Source organism: Octodon degus, unplaced genomic scaffold (assembly GCF_000260255.1).
Source record: "Octodon degus isolate 3935 unplaced genomic scaffold, OctDeg1.0 scaffold00015, whole genome shotgun sequence".
Taxonomy (NCBI): Eukaryota; Metazoa; Chordata; class Mammalia; order Rodentia; family Octodontidae; genus Octodon; species Octodon degus.
Genome location: NW_004524591.1, coordinates 4,299,781 through 4,323,489, shown reverse-complemented (window position 1 = coordinate 4,323,489; position 23,709 = coordinate 4,299,781). Strand labels below are relative to the sequence as shown.

The 23,709-nt window shown below is 39.1% G+C and overlaps 1 protein-coding gene across 2 annotated transcripts in view; it reads left to right on the top strand.

The window, feature by feature from the left end:
- Window positions 1-5,872: 5,872 nt before the first annotated feature.
- Dgkb (diacylglycerol kinase beta) overlaps window positions 5,873-23,709 on the top strand; it is a 705,005-nt gene continuing 687,168 nt past the window's right edge. For both annotated transcript variants that reach the window (XM_023709934.1, XM_023709933.1), the window contains exon 1: window positions 5,873-5,948. The gene's annotated coding sequence lies outside the window, so the exon portion shown is untranslated. The remainder of the gene's footprint in view (window positions 5,949-23,709) is intronic.

Here is a 23,709-nt window from a genome sequence, read left to right as displayed (position 1 = left end):
ATTAACAAAATACATCTTTTTTAAAAAATGGGCTAACCTAATAGCCAAATACCTCAGTGGACTAAAGCGCCTGCTTGGCAGAGTGCAGTGGCAAGAGTTCGATACCTGGAATTCCTTGCTAGCCCTGCCCCCGGGGACACATGATACTGGGCTTGGTGGCACTCACCTGCAATCCCAGGGCTTGGGAGGCTGAGAACAGGAGGATCACTATGAATCTGATCTGTGTAGTGAGACCCTGTAGATCCTGTAGACCTTGTCTTAAATTCATTTTAAAAATGCCCCTCTTTCGGGTTACCTTTCTGCATACTAAGATTTTTAAACATCTGACATTAAAAGTATGGCTACCATCTGCAGACAAGCAGTCATTCCCTGTCTGATGAAATGAATTGGCCTTAAAGTCACAGCTGTTGGGGCTGTGTGCGTCACAAATGTGACTGGGGTTTTCCTCTTCTTTTCCAGCTGGAGGCAAATAAATTGCATAATAGAGAGCCAGAACAAAGAACATTCGACAGTGTTTAATTTTACTACACTTATTGGGGATTATAATGGTTATAATTAGTTTTTCTACCTCACAGACACATTTTATAATTCATGTTTATATTTATCTGTCAGCCAATACAGACTGTAAGAATTATTTGAGAAATGCATCTTCAGCTTCATAAACTGTACTCAAAGACAAATATCATGCAGGGGCTGATTTTACCACAACGAGGCTAAGGAGAGCTAATTTTTTCTCCGATTTCTGCAGTTTCGCTTTATCTTCATGTCTATTCACAAAAATTCTCTATTAAATCCAGCCTTAAAGGTAACCTATATATATTTCCATTTTAAATGGGCAGTGCATGTAGCTACCATTAAATTTGAAATTTCGTGAGACTATTTTCCAGGTTACTGGCATTTCTAGAAGTTGTAGAAATCCAAATAGCAATTTAGTACCATTTCACCTTAAGCTTGAATCACATATATCAAATAAAGCAACAGCAGCAAGAACAACAAAATCTATTCAAGCCCCTTTCTATTTCCATTTTATCTTCAAGTATTCTTGTACTATCAAATATTAACTAAATTTAATCATTTGGTGACTTAAACATTTTGTATCAATTTTCTTGAAATTGGTCTTTTAAAGATTTAGGGATTGAATAGATATTATCTTTCCTATCTAAAGCTGTGATTTAGTATGATGATTTGAGCCTATTCCATGTCGATAGAATTGAAATCTTTTTGTAGAGTTCTGTGCACATTTGAATATAGTTTGTAAGTTGAGAAAAGAGACAAACAAAGAAATGGCCTCTGGTGTGCGAGGGGAAGCTGAGGGATCCCTTTCAAGAGTTAGAGCAGGCATAGAAGAGGTCCTTGTTAAGTATACCTCTCTTGATTTTCAGACAAGAAAAAATTCACCATGAACCATGTGTGCCCTGTCTTTTTGTAAACCATTGGTCTAAATAACAAAGTGAGGCCATGTAATATAAAATGTGGGCACTCTCAGGAACTCTGTGTGGAATACCACTGCTAAATCAATTACTCTATGTCCTACATCCATCACCGAGACAGCCAAATAAATGGCTGGGCTCTAGTACAGTCGGCTAATTTCCCACATAAAACTTCAATTGCAAAATCCACAATTTCTATTTTGTGCTTTTAATCTTCTTTTGTTCCTTTTTCTTTAATTATGTACCTGGCTTGGGAACTCACGTGTTAGGTGCTTGAGAAAGGAGCAAATAGCTTTCTCACTATGATGTATCATTGCTCACACTGTTTTACATCACCAGTTACCTGTTCTGAAGTAGTGTAAGGATTTCCATGCCCTTAACAATTTAACAATTGCCTCCTGGTTCAGAGATATGCTTGCTACCCCTAAATAGACCATAATATTCTGCCATCTACATTGAGATATAACTTCACTTACAGGTAAGTAATTGGATATTAAGTCATAAACTATATACTTATTAACTTCAGAAATTATGGTTTCAATGAAAAGAAGCCTGTAGTTATAAAATCTGCTCTTCCCATGTGTATGTGTGCATAAATGTGTGTGTGTGTGTGTGTGTGTGTGTGTGAGAGAGAGAGAGAGAGAGAGAGAGAGAGAGAGAGAGAGAGAGTAGGCATATGAGGAGGGCTACTAGGTACACTGCTGTGTGCTTCATGCGTCTCTTCGTCCTTGGTTCTCTCAACTGCTGTATAATTAGCCTTCATTTATAGGTGAGAGAATCCATCCAAGGTCATGCAGCAAGTCATTCAGAGAGCTGGGGACTAAAATGAGTCTGCTCCCTGCCATTCCAGAGTACAGTGGAAAATGATGCTAAAATGTCCTTCTCAGCAACAAGCCACAGCGATCTCTCTGGTTAGTTCCCTCTTCTGCAAATGTAAGAATTGAATTATGTGAGGTCTAAGGGCCTATCCTAATGCAATATTTTATGATCTTTTTTGTAAAGGGAGTTCAATAAAATCATGACTTCTCTGAGTCTCCCATAACCTTCCAACGTGTGACTAGCGATGCATAGATTTCAATCCTGGGGGAATGGGAATGTTCCTCTATGACAGTCAGTCTCATGTCGAAAGTAGCCTCCATCACTTAAGTCGAGATTGATTGGTTTATGTCATGTGTGTATACATTTGCATGACTCGATTGTGGTAAAACGTTAAATTCTAGGCATTTCAAATAAAAGGTAAGAATTAATTTGTATTTGAGGCAATATTTTCTTTAAAGAAGGAGGTTCTAGGACTAACTGAAACATGTTTCTGTCTCCACTACTTTGCATACGATTGATGCTTAGTAAATGTTTTGGATATAATTAATATGACAAGAAATTGTAAGCATCAGTTTACATCAAAGGGTATGACCAAAATAGAAGCCTATCTGGTAAAAATAAGTAATTTTAGTTCATGACATAAGTCATTCTTTTCATATTCAGTTTGTTTATTGAACGGCTATCTTACTAAGAGGAAAATGCATCGGTGACAATCTCGAACATGTTAGGAACTCAAACACATACAAAAATGTGTACTAATCCTATTTTCTTTAAGATTGTAGTCTAGTGTCCATAGGATTAGGTTCAGACTTGAAAGGTAAAAGAAGGAGAGGGAGCTCTACATTGCTCAAGGATTAAATAAATCCTTTCTGTTTCTGGTTTGTAAAATGGTCAGGAAATGAAATTCGAGAATTTTATTGATTGCATTTGGAGAATAAAACCCCATTTTGGCCTAACATTGGGCATGGATATTTATTATGCAGTTCCATGAGGTTTACGAGTGATAGACCAGAAAGGATACTTAGAGACCATGAGAAGTGAGTCACTTCCCTAATGTGCCACCGTTATTTAACATCAGAGAAAAGATAGGAAGGATTTATACACTTTTAATCCCGGATAATTTATCTTCTCAATTTCTGGGACCCATACATGATTTCCTTCACTCACTCTTTTCTTCAAAAACTATCCCCTGTGCGCATGGCATGTTCTCAGCCCTTTGGAAGAGGCTAGAGCTACCTGACTGAACTCAACAGACGTAGCTTATGTCACGGTAGATCTCGCATGCTTCCTTCTGTAGATGAGTATTACTAAATAAATTACTTTAGGAATACATATTTTCATTAGGAACGTAATTTTTATGAAAATTAATATGATGATTTCTATATTTTCATCAAAACTGATTTATTTTATTAATGCATATGTATAAAACATGTTCATTTCCCATCACTCTTGAGATTAATTACACAAAGATTCCCATGAAGCTTATAACATCCAGAGGAATATTTTAGAGACATAAACAGGGCATTGTAAAGCAGTGATTTGTAAAATTTCTTACAAGTTAAAATTCCTGAATTGCAAGGGTCAGAAACTAAGAACTGCTCATCACTCCTCAACTATTTTTCTTTCTCTGTTACCAAATCCTATGATTTTCTCAAGAAAACAGTTTCCCCTTAAGTCTCATGAATGATATAAGTAATTTAAAAGTCCTCCTAATTTGTGTTACTTATTACCAAACATTGCAATATCTTGCGGTCCAGACCAGACTCTTAGACTCCTGCCTATTTGTAATTTTTTTAAAAGACCTAATAAATTAAATCTCTGAAGAATGTTTAAGTGTTCTTCCTAAATCTGTTTGAAATACAAAATATTAAGACTACCACTTAGGAGGAAAGAATACTAGCTATGGAATATCAGATTCTGGAGGAAACATTAAGTGATACATTTGAGGGGTGGAATAAATTTAATCTATCTGTGGATTAAGTTGGCCTTCCAGATTAGAATCTGCGCCTACTTGAGGGCCGCTTCTCTATGTTGGCATGCATACACAGATCAACACAGAAACTTACCCTTCAAATTTTTAGACCTGCTGTATTTTAGATAGTAGTTATTTAATACACAAAACATGAAAATGTGAAAATAACATGGTGTCATGTTTTATGAGCATTTTGACATTTTCAAATTTACTGAACAAGCTTTGCACTTATTCCGCTGCCTGATCCTCAAAGTATAGTATCAATTGATAATATTTTCTCTTACAATTATAGTTAAGTTGATTTTGGTAATTAAGTATGTTTTGGATATTTGGTAACACTTTGTTCATTACTGATCTTTGATTAGCTAAAGGAAGTAATTTTTATAAAAATAAATCAGCAAGGAAGTTTCATTTATTCCTTTTGGGCTCTTGGCTTCATTCTGGGCCTTGTTATTGGCTAGGGGCTTTCTTCTTTCTGCATCCCCTTCATGTTTATCCCTACTTACACCCTCACCACATAACAAATGCGAAAAGTATTCAGAGTGAGTCTGAACTAATTAAAGGTATAAATTACAAAGAATATCAAAAAGACATGTTTATTTTTAGTTCAGAAAAGGCAAAGGCTGAAAAGTAGATTAAAAGTACTGTTAAATGGGGTGTGTGTGTGCGTGTATGTGTGTGTGTGTGTAGGGGTTGTTTGTTTACTCATTTTTATTACAGAACAAGAACATGAAGACAAATCTGGACTAAATCATTAGTCATTAAGTGCCTTTGGGGAGTGGTTTGAGACTGTCTTTAACTTCTAAATTCTGGCGAACATCACCTTTCCTGAGATTAATTCGGAGATAAATGAGGGCAGAGAATGGGTCCCTAACAAGCAGAGGGAAGGTAAGTCCATGTTACCTTACAGAGTGCTAGTGGTTTTAAAACACTGAAATCGCAGAGCATATCCTGGGCAAACTGAGAACTGCTAAGGAGCTTATATGCGATGACACCCTGCCCCCAGGCCCGCAGACACTGTCCTCCAGAGCGTTCTATAAGATAATCAGGTCTTTGACTAGGAGCCCTTCCACCACCCAGCGCGTTCATTTGCACACGTGGGCCAGAGGCCAGCACTTCCACCTGCGCCCTGATTGGATGCAAGCGCACACAGTTTCCCTCCCTATGCTCAACTGCCTTCTACCTCACCCCTCCGCATCCTCCAGTTACCTGCTCCCAGGCCACCAGTATTCCTGCAACAGAGTGTGCAGCTGCTGCAGTGGGCACAAGTGAGTGAGGCAGGTGGTGGCGGAACAATGAATGACCGCTAGGGACCGCAGAGTTAGGCAGAGGGGAGAGGGGCGCGCGCTGTCCTGGTGGAGGGGACACGCACCCCAGCGGTAGCCCTGGCGGTGAACGCAGCCTGAAGTCACATTCGCAGCCTCGCATACCTGCACCGTCTCCCCACCCTCATAACTCAGCCAGCAGCTGAGCAGCTGTGAAGCCAGCCCAGTCTCCCGGGCTCATTTTCCCCTGCGCTCCAGCAGCAAATAGTAGCAACAACGGCGGCAGCCAGAACCAGGCAGGGCTGTTGCTTGCAGCCGCGCAGCTTGTCTCCTCGACACACACACACACACACACACACACACACACACACGCACGCACTGCACCGACTTCAATCTCCGCGCGTCTCCATGCAAATCAAGGACTCAGAGAGGTGAAAGCAGAAGGGTCGTCATGGACAACAGGTACTGGCGTCTGTGGGCAATCCAGTCGCTCCCGGGCGTTTACTGCATGGAGCGCGCAGCTCGTCTGTGGTACGGAGCTCGAGTGGGAGCCCGGAGGGGCGGCCCGGAGCACCGGAGGCGGCCGCGGTGCGGGAGGAGGAGGTGCAGGGGCGTGGGGAAGTGGGAGACGCCAGAACGGACTTGCAGCCTCCGCTGTTTCTGAGTTGCAAATGATCCGGGGGCTGGGGGCTGCGGGCGTCTCCTGGAAGTCGTCTCCACCTCCCTGAGCCTCGGGGAGGGAAGCGGGCGGCCGTGGGCAGCAGATGCCGTGAGCGGAGCTGGCGAGGCTGCGCTCCCGGGAAGCCGGGCTGGGCTGCGTGGAGCCCGGCCGAGCGGCGAGCGGCGAGCGGCGGCGGGCAGCGGGCGGCTGCGAGAGCCCAGGTCGGAGCGCGGCGTCCCCCGGCAGCAGGCGCTCGCTCCGGCTCCCTCGGACCGCGCCGCCGCCGCAGCGCACTGCAGTGAGTTCAGATCCCGCGGCCTCGGGCTGCGTGTGCGGGGCCGGGGGCTGCGAGGCAGGGCCAAGAAAGTTAGCAGAGCCTCGCTTCGGATTTTCCGTGAAATGTGAAATCGGCTCGGCTCGCAGGACTCCTGTGCTGGTTCTGCTACAACCCTGGTACCCTCTTGCCTTTTTTTGCTGCTGGCTATCTTTGGTTACCTAGGTTTGCCGAAACTACCCAGTCCCTGGCGATTTTAGGCCAAAATAGCGGTAAATGCGTGCTAAATTGATTGCCAGCCTGGTCTCCTGAAAGTTACTGCTGAGATGGCTGCTTGCTTATTTTTTCTTTAAAAAAAAATCCTAACAGGCTGCTTTAGTGTTTCAAATGTCCTACCTAATGTTTTTACAAGTTCCACTTCAAATTTGTTTCCTAATCTGCAAAATAAACTAGCAGAGACAAAACAAAATGTCATTAATTTACGTTATTGAAGTCAGATAAAATGGGAACTCCGTCTCTAGACAGCTACTAGGCAACAGCTGAGGCGACGCTGAGGTTCTGATAAATGTGCAACTACTCTCTAGTGGGTAGGATGGAGTTTCCCACTGAGGCAATGATGTCCTCCACTTGCCCAACAGTGTCTTCTTACAATTTCAAATCGGTGATTTTTACATAGATGTCTTGGTACTTGGAAACCAAGCAGTGCTGTGTTTGCTGGCTTAACAAACTTTTCAAAGACAACTACAACCGGTTGCTCAAATGGAAGAGACCCAGCTCTTCTAAAAATCAGCAAAGGCCCAGCCTGAGGTCAAATAAATGGCCAAATACACAGAAACGTGGGAAGAATGCAAAAGGTCTTTTCCTAAAATAGAAAGTAGAAATAAGTAATCTGAAGGTGTTAGGTTATCTAGCCAGGTCTTTTCACACAGACCAAGGTTTTTGGTGGTTGCTTTGTGTTTTTGTCTTGTCTTGCTTTGTTTTGTTCGTTTTTAATGAAAAAAGAAAGTAACAGTACAAAACGTATGGACACAAAAAATGCTAGACTTAGTTGGAAAACCATTGGAGAAAGCTCTGTATGATTACACTTTTGTCCAAAAAGATTATTGTGGGAGCAGAGGTTACTTAAAACAGGATCTGGGTTTCTAAGTGGGCACTTTCGCAGGCTGGCTTAACCCTATAGGAAGAGGGAATCTGAAACTTTTGAAATGAACATTATGAGATGTTAAGCAATTCTGATGTCCTCCTTCATGAACTGTGAGGAAATTAAGGGTCATTTCATCTTGTTATTTCAGTTTACATTCTATTTCTCTTTCTCTAATTTATCTAATCTTCATTATGTTACTAAAAATAAAACATGTTCAGGACATAATTTGAATTGTTTTACCTAATTTACTCCTTCTCTTTCATTCCTTTAAGATACAAAGACTTACTTAGAAGTTTTGGCATTGTTGTTGTAATACTTAATTTGGTATAGGCCATCTCTTCCATGGGCCAAATTTCTCTTTCTATAATGTCTACAGGTGACTTTAGGAATTACTGCTTAAAATAATTAGGAGAACGTTATGATAGTGCGTATGTGGGGGTAGCTATGAATTTTAATGACAAAAAGAAAAAGAAACATTTACATGCAAACTAAAAGAGTATAAGTTGGAATGCGTTTTCAAGAATTTTTATGTTACTCCAAAGTGGACCATAACTTGGACTCTGGATATTTCATCTTGGAGAAGGAAAATCAGGCTAAGTGTACTGAGAGCAGTTTATTAAAATTTCTTTAAATATTGAAATTTGTGCAAGTGGAGTTGAGCTATAAACCCTCTTTTGTGTAATATTTTCCTTTCTCTGTTAGTAAACAGAGCTCATACTGTGGCTGAAAAAGAGACTGACAGAAACAATTTTTAAATCAAATGACTATTTTCATAATTAAACCCCTGGTGAGGTTTGTTGGGGCAGTCTCTGATCTGGGAAAGTATCCTATGTCTCAGGGCTTTCCTCATACATTGTCAAAGGAACTATGGCTTGACAAACGTGAGGTAGCTGTTAGTCCCTCGGTATAATTTTGTCCATCAATAATGACTGTGATGTGATATCCAGACTTGAAATAATATTTAAGATTTTGCTTGCCTGGATGTTTCTGATTCTGGTTGTCCTTAGGACCAGAGCTGTAGTTATGTATATGCCCGACACTGTTACAGAATTCTCTAATACCCTTTTCCCAGGAGCACTGGCCCAGAGCACGCTTCAGGCAACACTGTGAATAAGCCTCTTTCTGTTGCCTCTCTTCATGCCTTAGCATTTTCTCCTCTTGTATAAAACATTGACAGAGAATAACATCAAGTAAGAGTGCATGCCCTTGCTCACCATTTGGCAGTAACTGTGAAGTAGGCGCAACTCCTCACAAGCTTCTTGGATTCCTCTTGTGTATAATTTGGTCATACAATGGATGTTATGTATTTGGCAAGTACTATGGGCACAGTAATCACAGGTAGTTGGTCAAGTGGTATAAGTAGTACTTTTTTGTATATCAACTTTAGGAGACTGTGTTCTCTCCCATTGGTAGGAAACTCAATCTTACCGAGGCTTGAAAAGCTGCAGAAAGCAACCTCTTTGGTTTTTAATGGGTTACAACTAAATCCCAGTGTGACCAACTCCCCTAATCCATATTCTGTCCATTTTATCAAAATGGCACCCTGCTGTGGGTTGGGGGAGGAAGCAAATCGTTCACTGTTTGCAGTAGGTATTGAGTCCTTGAGAAACCATACCAGGTAACAGAGATTTTCCTGTTCTTCCAGGTGCAAGGCTTCAACAACTAAATTTGGAACTTAAATTGACCACCACCTTTAAACTTGGCACACTTAGTGTTTTTACTTCTTTTCCATTATGACTTCAGAAACTGTGGAAATGAAACTTGGAATATTGCCAGGAAGGAAGATGATAGAGTTAATAAAAAAAAGAAAGAGGGGCCGGGGAGATGGCTCAGTGGAATAAGTGCTTCCCTGGCAAGCGCAAGGACCTGAGTTCAATCCCCGATTCTGCCCCCCCCCCCAAAAAAAAGAAAAGAAACAAAGAAAGAATTTGGAAGATCTTAAAATGAAGGGGTGGAGTGGTAAAAGTAAAATTAAAAACATGATATCATAGGAGGCAGTATTAGAGATACTTCAGAATTCATTCTGAGGGGCATCTTTTTTATTTCTTAAAGAACAAATGATTTAGGCTATAAGTAGGATGAAGACATTTAGATCTCTTTCAGTAGTGCTGAAGGCCTCTTCAAACAGCCCTAAATTCTTATCATCCACGTGAGGTTTATCTTCAGATTACCCTTACATATTTTTGCAAAGCAGAAAAAAAAGTGATTCAAAGAAAATAGGTTGGGGAGGAGTCCAGGTAGTGACCAAGGAGATATAACAGTGCTGGAAAGACCGCTGGTTCTTGCACGTTTGTCACCTAGAAAATTGTCAGGAAGCAAAAACCATACTTAGTGAGAATTAACTCAAATGGTCCATGTAGGAAAAGAGTGAAGAGTAAGGGAGTCCAATGTGATTATTGCCATTTGTCTCCTTGTCACAAATGACAACAAACACCAAGATGGAATAAAGGGAAAATGTTACAGGCACAGATCCAAGTAATATTTTAGGATTGGCCTTTCTCAGCATGCTAAATTTAAACAGCCAAAATTCCTTTATAAGGATTATCTGAGTCAACAATTTGAAATGAAGAATTTGTCTTTAATAGGGAGCGAGTGTTGCACTGTAAATTTGAAACACAATGTCCTTGCCTCAGTTCTTGCTGATTGGCAATAGGCCAACCACTGCCGATGCAAGGGACTCAACAGCTGTTATCTTCAAACTCAGAAAATCAATAAATATGGCCCACAACCAAAGCTAACACTACCCAGGTACAGTCAGATGCAGACATGGGCTTGGAACTTTCACCTGTTGGCCTGATTCACTCTCTTGTCTTTTTGACATTTCACATTGGGGTTGGTCACAGAATTCTGAAAGCTAATTTTAAATGCTGTAATGAAATTGACTTTCTTGTCCATTGGCTCCCATCGTCTTCCAGTTTAAAATGATGGCAGTAGGTTTATTGAGCCTGTGTGCTATATGCCTGTGCTCTTGTAATCATCTTGTGCATTTAGTCTTAACAGTATCCTTACAGGTTATCTTCTTAGTATTTTCTTTCCAATTTATAAAGAGCAAATTGAAGAAACAGCAACTGTATTAAGCATTTTTATTTCCTAGTTGTAAACTCACAGGAGTAGAGCTGGGGCATCAATCCAACAGTCTGGTTCTATAAACCACACTTTTAACAAAAATGCTGTAAGTCCACTGTTCCCTCTCACTGGCTCATAAGCCTCTATAGCTTATGATATTTTGCATCTCCTCTGTCTCTCCTTAGACTTTCATTTCTACAATTCACTTCTAAACATCCAAACTCCTCTGTTGTCACTCCATACTAATGTGTCACAGCACTTTGAAGATTCTACTTGGCTTCTACTATTGGTCCATCTGCTGTGGTTCCACACTGAAACTTCTGTATTTATCTTTATTTTTGAATATGTTACAGATCCTTGAAATCATCTGGCTTTTGCACAGAAGAAGAGAATGAAGATTTGATTATGTATAGAACTTTAGTGCTTACCATATCGTCTAATACAGAATTAAGGCTCTTAAAGAGTATAAGTAAATACTCTTAACTAATTGGATTAAAACTCTAAATTTATCCTTGAAAGAGAAAGGAAGATCACTGTCTCAATATTTAGCCTCCACCCTAAAAAAACTATAGTATTTCCTTTGAATCTGTAAGGTAAGAATGAGAGTGTATTTTAATTTAGTATAAATTACTCAAAAGTCACTAAGTAGCCTATGTAGTTGTGGTTAACTATACTTTATTCAAAATGTATATTCTTAGTATGCTAGCTTGGGGATGAGACCCAAGTCTATATATAAAGTTCATTTTTTTTCATATGTACTTTATGTAAGTAGCCTAAAGGTAATATTAAATAGTCAATTAGTGTGTCTGTCACACAAGGTCAGGGGTGAGGTGTCATATATTCATATCCACACTCATTAAGTTTCTGATCAGTTAGTACCTGTCAACCAGTGTCAAATATTTAAAAGACATTTGGCTCTATGACACATGGGGTTTATTTCCAAGTGACAAAATAGACATTTATTTTATTTTTAAATTCTGCATTAAGTAATTAAAATATCTTTAGAGATAAAATAAAAACAAATATTAGGATAAGAAATTCATCAAAAATGTTGCATTCTCATGGTACAGTAGTATAAAGTTGTGATACAATGCTTTTAGCTGTTTCTTGAACTCTTCATTTCAGCAAAAATAGCTTAGAAAATTGAATTCAATCATAGCTAACAAATGGACACTGATTTTTTTCTCTTTTTTTCGGAACCAGGGATTGAACTCAGACTCTTGCGCTTGCCAGGGAAGCGCTTATTCTACTGAGCCATCTCCCCAGCCCCATCATTTCTGACAACAGACTTGAGATACTTCAGTACTACCAAAGAGGATTAGAGTAATAATTACCAGTGTGGGGAGAAGTCCCTAGTCTCATTTCCCCAAAGTTGCATGTTCTCTTCTTTATGTATCTAGTGCAGGGTCTACAGGGTCTCACTACGTAGATTGGACTCATAGTGATCCTCCTGTTTTCAGCCTCCCAAGTGCTGGGATTACAGGAGCGTCGCCATGCCCAGTCTTTCATGTTCTATTTATTGAACTTATTTGAGTTTTATTTGGAATGATTTCATAATTTTTTCAGTAAATATTTGACTGTTGTAACAGTAGAGACTGAACATGAAATACAAATTTCCAAATACCATATATGTCAAAGAGTAATAGTTTAGCTCAAATGATTATATTTTATTCTTCATAATCTACACGATTTAGTTATGAAAGAATTATAATGGGAGGAGAAATGATGGGCAGAAAAATGTGGGAGCTGCTTAAGATAGATTTAGATTCCCACCAGCAAAGTAATACGAGGGTAGTATAACCCTGGAAAAGCACCTGGAACTCATTTTATAGTTTCTCTTCCTTTAAAGAGTCATATGATTTGAATGTTCAGGAGGAGATTAATTTGAGGAAAATGGTGTGGAGAAATCACTTGTACAAACAATTTCCCTTTTTTTATTTTGTATTTTAGAGAAAGGCCTACAGGGTGTTCAGGGTCTCACTACTAGATTGGACTAATAGTAATCTGTCTGGTTTCAGCCTCTCTAGAGCTGGGATAATAGGTGTGCACCACCATACCCAGTGTCAATCGCAGTCTCAGGTTGCCCCTGGGGTGGGGCCAGCACAGCAGGCCTGGGGATTGAACGTCTTGCCCTTGTGCCTGCTTGCAGGTGCTTTAATCCATTGAGTTCTTAGGCCTGCCCTAATAGGCAAGGAGGCTTATTGGAATTTCATAATTCACTTCTTGGATAATGATAAGAGAGTGAAAATTTGGTCTTCGTACTAAAATTTCTGGGGTTCAAATCGTGACTACTTATGACTACTTGTTTGACTTTGAGCAAGGGATTTAAATTCTGTGGTTTAGATTTTTTCCTGTGAAGCGGAGCTAATGAAAGTAGAATCCATTTCATAGAATTACATGCTTGAATCATGTGTCTAAGAGCCTCAGTACAAAATGAACATAACAAACACTGAAAATATTTGTTGCTTATTCTTTCCAGCCTACTTGGAATGTCTCAGATAAAGTATCAGTAATAAAAACATGCTTTAGACAAAATCTAAAAGTTGAAAGTCTATAATTTAGTTTTATATAAACAGAAACAACTGACAAGACTCACAAAATGTAATAAATACCATTATAAGCTCTCTTCTTACAGTGTCTGTTACTTACCATTTTTGCCCAAAAGCTTTTTACTGAGCCACCATGAAGAGGTACCTCTTAACATGGATAAGTTAGGAAATAGATAGGCTGTCCAAGGGAATGGCTAGTACACTATTAATCCTCAGAAAATTTTATTCCACTCCCATTACCTAAAGCCATGATGAGAGTTCTTTTTCATTCCCTTTGCATTCTTAAAACATAGATTAGTCACCCATTTGGTATATCGAATCATATTCTGCTTTGGTTTATATTCACTGCTCTGCTCTTGGTAGCTAAGCATGCTAGGAAAGTGTGGCCTCTTATGAGGAACCCTGTTATTACCCCGATCAGGTTCCATTGAGTTACATGAGCCAGAGAGGAGGAAGAAATAGAAGAGCTATGGGAAAGAATTACTGGCTCCTTGACCTGAAAACAGCTTCAAGCTGAAAAGATGAGCTTGTAGTTTACTCAGCAACTTGTTTTGCTGATACAGGAATATAAAGGCAGTGTTTCTTCCTTGGCTTTTCACCAAGGGATTCCTTTGCTGGTTAAGGAAAACAAAATAAGATGGAGGAATTTTTGCCTGTCATACTTGTCCTGGTGTATGTTGTGGAAATCATATGTGATATTCAGCTGTTTGTGGGAAGCGTAAAGTAAGTGCAAGTGGAGATATTGAGGCTATCTCTTAAGAGATAGCACTGCTTACAGAAAGGCCCTGCATCTTGTTTCATCCCTGGACCAGCTACTGTGTAGATCTTGGGGCCATGACTGGGGAAGGCTGAGTAATGATAACAGGCAACATCCTGCAGCACTAATTTCTGCCCTTCAGTGAAAGAGAGCGAGCAAAGCAAATGCACCTTATCAAGAAAACAGCCACATGATTTCTTGTCGGTGCTGTCTCTGGGTTTGTGACTGTTGAGAAAAAAGCAAAAAGCTAACACTTTCTGGGAGCGGGCTCATTTCCAGCCTCAGTATCACCACTCTCCCAACTCAACTCACGGTTGCCATTGTACCTGGTATATATGAGTGACAGTGGTGAGTGTGAGGATAATAGTGAGTTTAAGGAACTCCACACCTCAAGTAATGCTTAAGACCAGGACAGATGAGTTCATGGTGAATCAGAATTTCAGAATTATCGAGCAAAACATTTCCATTCAGTCAAAAGCATGACTCCCACATTGCTTTTCCCTTTCCCTTTATATTGCAGGATTATTCAGCTTTGGGCAGCCTTTAAAGATTAGAAAAATGCAGGCACTTAATGTTGCTTAGTAACTTCTCTTGCTTGTCATTTTGTGCTGCACGTCAACGACTTGTAACTTCCCCACACTTGTCCCAAATTACTAGAATTGAGAAAGAGCACACAAGCTGATGAGTCACTTTGCTATCGTGTTGCTCTTAATAAGAGTTCTGGTTACCAAGATGAGCATTCTATTGTTACATAACGCTGCTTGCCACAGAATTTGTTAGAACTTTCTATTTGGCAATAGATGTTCCTTCCCTGCTATACCTTAAAGAAAGCATATGGCAAAAACATTTAGGGTAGGGGTAGGACTCTTATTCTGTCTGGGCTTTCTACTTCTGGATATGGTTTGCACAAACTCTACTAGACTTCATAGTCTGAAATGACATGGTAGAGTTTTGAGCTTCAGGCAGAAATTCAGTTTTGGACCAACTGATGCTTCTGCTATCCAAGCTACCAGTTACTTGCAGGTAACTACAAAGTGGTGTGCCTGGTGCTTAGGGATAACTATACAGTTTTTTTTTTTTCAGAGCACTTAAAAATAAAAGAATGGCATGAACGTGGCTGTGATACAGTTACTTATATAGTTGGATAAAATAGACTTATATTCTTAATATTAGTAACATCTTATAAAAGAAAAAGTCTTTCAGACTTGAACTTGTTTTTCTCTGTAATTTAGCAATGCTGCATTGACCAAATGTTTTGCTATATCAAAGGCTTTAACACTTGTATCTTGTAATCATGAAGTATCCAGGAAAAAGCAGAAGTTCCGCACCCTCTGCTTCGTTTGCATTTGTTTTGGTGAAATTAATGAGTTAAAATGCAAACTATGTTAAGAATAAAAGAGAAACTGTTTGTAGAACATGGATATATGTGTTAAAAGAAGGCAAGCATAAGATTATTTTTAAATTTAAGTATTCAGTTAAATAGCATTTAATTTTTTTTAATTTAGGAACTCCTTAGCTCTGTGGATGTTGAAATCTCTGATCAGGTTGAAGCACAAACTTCCCAGAGCTTCTTTAATTGCAGAATTTATTTTTCTGTGATCGGACATCAACTGTTTTTTTTCTTTTTTGAAAACCCCACAGTGTAGTTTAGAAAGTAGTGTTCTATTTGTCATTTAAATTCTATTAGTCAGAGATCACAACGTGATTTTCTGGAAAGAAAATTAGGAATAGAATCTGACTACAACCCTATGGAACTCTTGACTTGGGAGTTGACTGAAAGCACATCAATATAGATGTTAGCACTATAGTCTCTATACAAGCATAGAAGTAGGCACATGCTGCTGCAGAAGATGAGAACAAAAGATTCATGTATTAGACAGATAGTTTTGGCATTGACTTGAAATAAGACCAGGAATTCATTGAAAACAGGATCTCTAAGGTGTATCTAGAAATAATTACTCTTTTATTACCCCTTGAAAATCAATATTCCATTCATTTATCCAAACATACTCTTGAGTGAACAATTAGTTACATGAAGGAAGTGAGAACAACAGGCTAGGAAAGATGCAGCTGTGTAGGCAGTAATCCTCTCCTCCAGAACAGGTCAGAACCCTGAAAGAAGAGCTAGAGTGAAAAACAGAAGATAATTTTAGGAAAAAAATTTCATGCATCCTCATAGTTTTGGAGTATATTGAAGTAGACAAGCTTGCAAAGAATTAATATGTATTGTCATAGAGTGAAAAACCACAGCAACAAAAGCTTATGGTGTTCTAAAGGGCAGGAAAGAATGTCCTATAAAAATGACAAAGTAATTGTTTCTGCTGGCAGTTGTTGGGAGGTTAATTGAGATGAGGACTGAAAACATCCATTGCATTGAAACACTGGGCAAGGATTGGTTTGCTTAGCTAGAAATGTGTTGGTGAAGTCACGGGGAGGGGGCGAAGCCCAGAGGAAAATGTGTTAAGTGAGTAGGAGTTCAGGAAAGCGCGGCAGAATGACTCACTCAGAAAGTTTTATCTAGGAGGGTTTTAACGAACGACTGAGCTGTTCCTGGAGGATAAGAGAGGCATGAAGAAGACATTGAATTTCTGAGATGGTAATTTTTTGGAGAGTAATAATGTCTTAGAGAACAAAAGGGCTGTTGGATGTATATGTAAGAAGGAGGGAGGGTAAAATCTAAGTCATGCGTGTGGGGCAGGGGTTCATTTTAACAAGGAGGAATATGCTCTTTAAGGAAGCTGGGGAGAAAGGAACACTCCACACAGGAGTGCAGGTCTTGTAGCACTAAGGTGCAAATATTTCAGAGATTTAAATTTTCTTAATAGTTTGAGCAAAGTGTAGAAAGTTTAAAAGTTTGTACCATTCTTTTACTTAACAGAATCTGTAATTTTAAGTGGGCAATATTTGGAGCAGGGACTCTATTTGAGTGATAATCTCAAACTGTCAATGATAACTGTTTATCTCAATGTAAAACTATTCTCTTGCTTGGGATGTGGAATAGAAAAGCCCAATAGGAAGCCAAGAGTGGTAGCACAGATGTACAATTGAAAAACAAGAATAGAGTTGCATTGTTTCCATATGCTTGATTTTTAAAATACTATAGTCTTCTACCTAAGTGTCATTTCAAGCCTCTTTTGTTACTCAGCTATACATTTGCAATCTGGAAGGCAATCTTCCCTGATCTAATATCTCCTGTCATCATCAGGTCTGGCTAAGAATATGAGTTGGCAATTCAAGTGTCTTTGGCAGAATCCCTCAGACATCTCACCTGCATGGTCGTTCTTCTCCATTGGTGTTCAGCAGTGGCTAGTAGCTCCCTTACCCATCCTGGCATTCCTAAAACTCTCACTTTTAGCCTCACGATGCAGCACTCACACTGCTTTCCTTCCTTCCCACTGAGCTCCAACACCTGGTATACCTCCTTTATTCCAGTGAGTCCTTGCTCTATTTCCTTATAATCCAACATACTCATATCTTGTCTGTCTTTCTTTCTTTCTTTCTTTCTTTCTTTCTTTCTTTCTTTCTTTCTTTCTTTCTTTCTTTCTTTCCTTCCTTCCTTCTTTCTTTCTTGTTTTGTATTTTAGGTAAGGGTCTACAGGGTGTTTAGGGTCTCACTACTAGACCGGACTCATAGTGATCCACCTGTTTACAGCCTCCTAAGAGTTGGGATTACAGGCACGTATACCACCATGCCCAATCTTATTTGCTGTCTCAGTGCGCCCTGGGGGCAGGGGCAGCAGAGTAGGCCCAAGGATTGAACCCCTGGCCCCAGTGCCTGCTTGCAGGTGCTTTAATCTGCTGAGCTATTTGGCCAGCTCTTCATTTTTTTAAAAAAAATATATATCTACAAAAATCTTCTTTTCCACAGAGAAATCTCACCTTCCTTTCTCACTTGTAATATTGAGTGCTATTGAAAATCAGGAAGCCATGAAATGAGTGTCATTACAAATTTGTGACCTTCCATCTCACTGTGACCAGGGAAATGTTTCTAAGGATTCATACTGTCTCTTCAGTCTCATTCTCCACAGCAGCCTTCTTATAAAGGCTTGCAAACCAACCCCACGTCATAGTTCCTTAAGAAAAAGGGAGTTGAGGGCTACTGAGATAGCTCAGCTGACTAAACACCTGCTTAGGCAATGGCAGGGACCAGGGTTCAATCCCCCGCACCACAGGCCACACCAGCTGCACCCCCAGGCATGCTGAGCCGGCCACTGAGATGCAGCGTGATGGTGCACCCCTGTAACTCCACACTGGGGAGGCTGAAAGCAGGAGTATCACTATAAGTCCAAACAACTGCAGAATGAGACCCTATACCAAGTACATAAAAAAGAAAAAGAAAAAAGGGAGTTGAATATTTTAATCTTTTCCTCTTTGTGTCATTTATTTTAAATTTTGGTTCTGACATTTTTTTGCCCTGAATTACACATGGATCTTAATTTTAATATTAATAGCCAGCATATTTCAACTTTCCTTCCCAGCAATGCTCAACTTTTATATATCTCGTTTCCAAAAACTCATAGTGCACACCTTCTTTCTAGCTTTACAAATGTCTGTTGCCGCCCTATTCCTCAATCTTGTGCTCCTCTGACCTCAAGCTGCTTAAAGCACCCTAACTGCAGTCTGCTTTCTCCCCTTATGTGTACCCTCCATGTGTCTTGAATTTTTATTTTGTTTTCATTTCTCAAATGAGTACCTGACAAAAAACAGATGTGTAAAAAGCATTGAATCAATGACTTAATTCTGATAATGACCAACTTTAAATTGAAAACAATGTGCTATTTCACAAAATGTGTCTGGCTCATCCATACATTTTTCCCTTCAGTATACTCTCTTAAAAGGATTCATGACCATTTTCTGCAATCACTAAAATACACTCATCTCTTCTTTTTCTATTTATCAGTATTATTCACACTTTCTCAAGGGCTGCTGCTGAGCAAACCTCCCAAGTACTGAGTAGGAAATATTTGCCCTCCCCAGAAATGATATTAAATTTCCCATGGTTGAGAGAATGTGAATGTTCTTCATTTGACCAAGTATAAAAATTGTAGCTTTGTTTCAACAGTTATAGAAGCCTAAGCTAGATCCAGCCATTTGTTTTGATTGCAGCATTTTATGAATCGATTACTGGTGTTCATATTGGGAATCTGGACCTCGAGAAGAAGGATGAGGGTTCTTTTCAATATTTGCCAAAAACAAACATAAAGACGTGGAGGACTCACAATAAGTAATCAGAGGGCTAAGAGATCTCTTGTGGACAGAATAGAAGTTTACTGGCTTTGCTTTCCCCGTAGTATGTCCTTTCTCAGGTCTCTAAACGATGAAGTGAAATAGTAACAGAAAACATTATTTTTTTTTCCCAGCCATGTCAAATCCTTACTGTATGAAGTGTGCGAAGTGTTCATAAGGCTGCTTTTCATTTGATGGTTGGTTTGTTGGTTTGTTTTGCCGGCTCAGCCCTCCCTGAGGGTGGGGCTACAGTATGTGTTACTGGGAATCACAGCAGTTGCTTGTGCCTGCCTAAGCTTGCTCAAGCAGGCGTTTCAGACCACTGAGCTATCTCACTGGCCCCATGTGGCTGCTTTGAATCATGATTGCAGGTTCACTTTAGGAGGATGAAGTCCCTTGTTCGGTCAGGTTCTTGGTTTCTTCTAACGCTGTTTCCACGACTCTCATTCTTAAAAGCACATTGCCTAATGATGTAAACAAAGACATTGCAGACGGACAGCATGGTCAATATCAAAAATTATCTCCAACTGCCTTCATGCGTAGCAGTTACTGTAGCAGAGGGACACTATTTTGTAAGTGCACATTACTCATTTAAAGCTACAGAGCTTCAAGAAGTCATAGACTGAGGTTGTACCTGGAATAACTTCTAAATCTATGATTTCTTCCAGGAAAATAAGAAATATGAGTAAGGTTACGACCTAAAATGTAGACCTATTCAGTTTGTCTGAAGTACCATATACTGTTTATCAATATTGGTTGTTTTACTACTTAAATTTATTAGTGCAACTTAGATATGCATAATGACATTGATTGTAAGGAATTTGTGTCTCTACATGATATATGTGAATTCCTCTTTTTTCCACCGCTATGCCCACTCCTCAACACCTCTTCTCCTTATGAACAAAACTTGATTTCCATTTCATCCTTTTTGAAATTTTTGTTTCCCCTATTTTCCCTTCCCTTTAATAATTGCTTCCTATTTCACAACATTTACTATATACACTTTGGTTCTTATTCATACTTTCACTTTTTCACGCTAGAAAGACAATGCACTATTTACACATCTGTGTGTGATTTTGCCTACATAAGGGTATGGCCTACATTCCATCTATTTAAATACAAATGTGTCATCCTTCTTTCTGGCTGAGTAATACTCCCTTCCATATAAGAACTATATGGATTTTTAATCCAATTGTTGGTCAGTGGGTATTTAGGTTGCTTCCAACACCTACCTGTTACAAACTGGCTGCTAGAGACATGGGTATGCATATATGATGTTTTTAGTTCTACTTTGTTTGCTAAAAACATTGTGTAGAAACCATTCATTTATCCATTACAGAATTTGTGTTTGTGTTTCAGTGAGCAACCATTGCTGGCTTTTCAGTGTCCTAGGGTTAGTACTCATTCTCTGTGGTGACCTGGGCAGTTCTAGTTTCTTAAGTGAAGCACAGACTTCTGAGATGATTGTACGCTCCTGTCTGCTCCCAGGTTGGTCATGGCCAGGCCTGTTGTCCTGGAGGAATAAGGTGCAGAGCCATGATTCTTTACAGAAGCATAGTTCCCCAACATGATGAGGGCTGGCCCCTTATGGCTGCCGGGGCTTCCGACCCTGACAGACACAAAATATTCAAACCCTGGTGTTGCGCTCTGCACTTTGCTGACTGGGAAGATTCCTTACCCTGCACAGACGCTGGCGGTGCTGCACTTTGGAAATTCCTTTGTGTGGAATAAAACAAAGCCTCGGGGAGGATCTCCTCACTTGCATGTTTGATCTTGTGTTTATTCTTTGCAAGGATTATTTGATCGTATGACAGTAAATCAAAGGGAACACCAAGCATAACTGAGTCATGGTCTTCATCCTTGGCAGTGCTAGAACCTGTAGGAGCTTTTCTATTTTGAGTAGTTTAGGGTTCATGATTAAAGCACCCTTACTGGACTGGTTTATAGAATATATTACTGCTTTATGCATAATATGGTGAACATTTTCAGGCTTGTTACAATTCTGTAGTTTCTCTTTTTCTATGCTATACTCATCGAGGAACAAGAGATAGAATCTTGGTAATGTTGTCAAAGTCATTAGGCTTTAAACAATTCTAGCAGGCCAGAAGAATTACCTCACTGTTGTCCATTTTAACCTCTCAATTTCGATGTTTAAATAAGAAGGTTCAACCACTATATACAGGTAGTGAACTGTAAAATCTAAATTCACAGCTATCTTCCTTCCCCTTCCACACTTTTTTGGCATATTAATCCTTTGTACACAAGTGAAGATGAAGGAAAATGACCAACAGCACGAATCTTGAAGAATCAACAAGGCTTATCTTTAGATTACTCATTCTCTTGTATCCATTCAAGTTTTAGTTTGCATTTAGGACTACCAATGACTTTATTTCTTATTTGTCTTGTATTAATTAATTAATTTTCCTTATATTTTAACCCTTAATCTTTAAAAACATCAAATCTTTCATTTATTTGGTAAATGGTCTGGCTAAAAGCTAAAATTTGTAGAGATCTTCCTGTCCCAGCTTCCCCAACTCTGGGATTACACCTGTCCACCAGCACACCCAGTTTTGGTGATTGGCCTGGCATGTGGTACCTGGGATCTAACCCAGATCCTTGCACTTGCCAAGCAGGTGTTTAGATCCCCAAGCTATCTCCCCAGCCCCTTGACCCTTACTCATGCACACAATGTAATATATTTGAAGCAATAATCTAACCTTCCTATTTTAAGATGTGTGGCTTCACAGCAGGATAAAAAATGGTGAGAGCTAGCCTTTTAGATTTTGAGACAGAGAATAAGCATCTCGTTTAATCAGAGAAGTGAGGGGGTTGGTGCAAAGACATGGGGAATTATAACACTGGTACATGGACTAAAAGGAACCTTCGTGATAGAAATAATCCTACATCATACTCAACTACAGTCCCTTTGTTTCTGTTTTTCACTATTTAGTTAGCTAATTATAGTCTTCTGTCATTATGGACTGCACTTAAATTGTCCTTGAATATATTAGTAATTTCCCAGTTATGAATCGTGTTTACCCACTAGCAATTCTTTTCAGCCTCTCTCTTTACTAGTTTGGGTATCTTTACTCTTTGCCACTACTTTATTCTCTTTTGTCAGTAATAAAACTGCACAACACTAAGAACATTTTATTTGTTCAAACAGTCAAAAGTAACTGAAACAAATTGACAGGCTCTGGGAAAACAATGTTAGTCAAACAGGTAAACAATTTTCATCCGCAGTGAGTTTTTCAGTTTCATGAGAGTGATTGTCATTAATTACTTACTTATTATCTAATTTAACAAGCACATTTTAAGCATCTCCTTGATATCAAGTTCTGAGCATGGGAAATTCAATGTTCAATATTATATTCAAAGACTCATGTTTTTGTAGAAGAGACAGAAAAAACAGTTAAATGTTTAATGTACTTTTACTTAAAAAAATAAGAGCAAGAAGGAAAAATGATGGAGGGAGGGAGGGTGCTATTTAAATAATATGCTGTTTTTAAACTTTTTGTTAGAATATCTTATTCTTTGTATTGCTTGTATTTCCTAAGCACAACAAAATCAGTAAAATATGTAGTTATAAGTATGCAATCAGATATATATGTGCAATTGTACAAAATCAAAATAATATATGTATGTATATCTATAAATATGTATGATCATGCAAATAATGAATTGAATATATATGCATAATCATGGAATAGACTTGTTAGGGTGACTTATAGTATCATAGATGAGAGTTCACCATTGCTGTGTCTGAGATCAGAGATTGAAGAATACACGATGGCCATTTGTGCGAGGGAGACTAGAGGATCCAGTAACTTTGCAGCACCACCGCCCCCCAGAAAGCCAGCAAACAAGCCTACTGGATGATACCTCCATTTCCTGGGCTATATATCAGTCACCCACACATACACCAAGAACTGCTTCACTAATCTCCTGGGTTGTTCTTACCCAAGTCAAATTGTTATATCACAATAAATGGCAAACTAAAGTAAACTTAAATATAGAATGCTTCCAAGATATTCAAGTGATCATATTAAATACAGAGGTGTATATATGAATCTGGAATTAAAGAGATTTGTTGCAGATAAATGTGGAAAGTGTATGCAGACCTAGCAGGTGCAGAGATATCCTAAGCATTGTGTGTGTGTGTGTGTGTGTGTATGTGTGTAAAAAGATTCAATATTGAGCCTTGGCACAAACCAATGTTTTACGCTACAGAATAAGTAGATAATCCTGCAACAATAACTGAATGAGCAGTAGCAGAAAGCTAGAAGGACGCTACCAATGATGGCAAGTAGCCAAGGGTATCAGAGAGAAAGGGGAACTAAACTATGCCAGCTGTTTCTCTTTTTTTCCATAATTTTATTAAGAAACAAATAGCAATGAGACAGTTTCAAATCAAATCAGTAGGACAGTTTCAACAATTAACACATTTCATACATTCTTCCTAGTGGTTAATTGCTGTACAAGATGTGGACATGATATCCTATTTACAAACACCATTAGAACAAATCATTCTATTCATTAAGAGAAT